Consider the following 2,442-nt stretch of genomic DNA (forward strand, 5'->3'; position numbering starts at 1 on the left):
GGTGCAACTGAAAAGATTTTAGCTCCGCAAGCGTCAGCTCAGGTGTTACTGAGGTGTTTTTATCTTTTGTGCTTTGTATTTCCATGTCCGAGAAGGCAATAAAGAAAAAAAAGACGGATCTCTCATATTTCGCTGTGACCGTCCACGCGCACATAAAATGACTCATCGTTGTCGTTTCATTGAGGCAGCCGTTGTCCTCGCCCGGCCTGCTAGCTCAGTCGGTTAGAGCGTCGTGCTAATAACGCGAAGGTCGTAGGTTCGATCCCTGCGCAGGCCACGCGGTTATTTTTGTGCGCACTCCAATGGCTCACTTGCTTATTGTTCTCTTTTTTTTTTCTTTTTGAATGCATAGACCGATTTCTCAGATTTCGCCGTGACCGTCCACGCGCACATAAAGTGACTCATCGTTGTCGTTTAATTCAGGCAGCCGTTGTGCTCGCCCGGCCTGCTAGCTCAGTCGATTCCACTTCCGGCCACGAAAGCCTACGGAAGTGTTTTCATGTGCTCCAACGGGGCGGTTACAACGGCTGTTTCAAGCCGTGGAAACAGGATGGAAGAAGTCGGTTCACAGGAATACCAAGTAGTTCTACCGCAGCTGCCCACAGGTCCGTGTGTCTTGAACACGATTTTTTTTCATGGGGACATAAAGGCCAGACCTTTCGGTGCCGACGATTTTCGTGACACGCTGGCTCAGCTGGGATTGCTTCCTGAGGTTGTCGCCTTATTAGCATTCCAGATGAACCACGTGTGGGCGGTGACCTTTAAAAGCCCGGAAGCTATGAAAAAATGTGGTTGATCCCTCTTATATAGGAATCGGTATAGAACACGAAAGTGAAACGTGTCTTCACAGAAGTAGTGTAATGTTTATTGCACATTGATATATAATGTCTATTGGTGTTTTGTGGCTAAAGCGCCCTTAGGCGTTGATGCACCCACGCTGACGCCTGGTGGCACGTCTCCTCCATCACGACTACCAACGTCGATGACCATGAGCAACCGTCGTGCATATGGAAGCTGCACTACGCTGCACACGCTAGCACAACGCGAAAGACGAAGCAGGTAACTGACACACTAATACAACGCGCAAGACAAAGCACGTAACTGAATCGTCACCGAGTCAAATCAGCGCGTACAGCGCGTCGTAATTGCAGCCTCCGCGATCAACTTCAAAACATTTTCAGAGCTAATTGCGGAGGCCACGCTCCGCTGTGCTGAGTACGGTGAACGCCACTACCAACGCCACCTAGGTGGCGTTGGTAGTGCTTCTTGATGCCAGCGTCCCTTCGAATGCTGGCATCGAGGCGTCGTAGTGCTGAGACCACCGAAGCGTTCACTGTCGGTGCGCGTTAGTGTCATAATGCAGTACTTCTCTTTTCTGCTCGTAGGCGGCGGCACCGCCCCGAGCAAGAGCGCGGGTACACGGAGGAGTGTTAGATATATAAGGCGCGTCTGTGTAGCTCTCTGCAAATCGGCGATCTATCGTCGCGGACCGAGAGGTCGTGGGTTCGATTTCGAAATTTTGCATGTTTGTGGAACTTTTTCTTCTGGTTTCTTTCTTTGTATTATGTTCTATGACGTATTTCCGTGACGGAAATACGTCAGTGAAGTCTTGGTGGACCCCGGCATAAAACACTTTCGTGTTAAAAGATTCTAAGCATTGGAGACGTGAAGGTCAAGGAGTGACGCTGCCTTGTTGTGGACCCGTGGAGCCAGGACGTGCGCGTCAAGCTTCACTGGCTGCTTCACAACATTCATGATGACGATGTTCATGCAGCACTAAGCCCATACGGGAAAGCGACAGATATACTCCGAGAGTGCTGGCGCGTTCAAGGCATTCAAGACAAGGGCACGTCCACGCGTACGGTTAGCCTGAAACTAAAGGCCGGCGTGACTGTTGACGACTTACCGCATCAGCTACGTATATCTCGCATTATGTCACTTGTTGTCGCACCAGGAAGAGCCCCGTTGTGCTTGAGGTGCAACCGTAAGGGGCATATCAGACGAGACTGTCGTGTGCCACGCTGTACGACGTGTAGACGTTTCGGTCATGAAGAAAGCGAGTGCGTAAGAACGTACGCGAATGTCGCCGGGCCTTCAAGCCGACGAAGTTTTGCGGGAACACCTCATGGATGAAGTGGATGCGGAAGAAACTGCCAGCGGACTGAAGAGCACCCTGTCTTCTACTCCACCTGCTGAAGGGGTGGACAAAGAAGGCGACTCTAAGGAGAACCTGACGTTAAGCAACCAAACATCCAACGACGACACTGCGGAAAAGAACTTGAAGAGCCCTGAGATGGGCTTCCAGTGTTGAACTTGCTATGGACACAAGTGGACCAGGCGCTAGTGGGGCACCGATTAAACGCGCCCATGAAGAAGATCTCGAACAAAGTGCAGGTGGCGTGGGTCCTAAGGAACCATTACTGAAAACCACAACTGGTCGCC

The 2,442-nt window shown here is 51.1% G+C and overlaps 1 non-coding gene across 1 annotated transcript; it reads left to right on the forward strand.

Annotated features, from left to right (window-relative positions):
* The first annotated feature begins 203 nt into the window (after positions 1-203).
* Trnai-aau (transfer RNA isoleucine (anticodon AAU)) lies at positions 204-277 on the forward strand. The gene has a single exon. It is a non-coding gene; the product is annotated as a tRNA-Ile (tRNA).
* Positions 278-2,442: the final 2,165 nt, after the last annotated feature.

This window comes from Dermacentor silvarum, chromosome 5, assembly GCF_013339745.2.
Source record: "Dermacentor silvarum isolate Dsil-2018 chromosome 5, BIME_Dsil_1.4, whole genome shotgun sequence".
In the NCBI taxonomy this organism is placed as follows: domain Eukaryota; kingdom Metazoa; phylum Arthropoda; class Arachnida; order Ixodida; family Ixodidae; genus Dermacentor; species Dermacentor silvarum.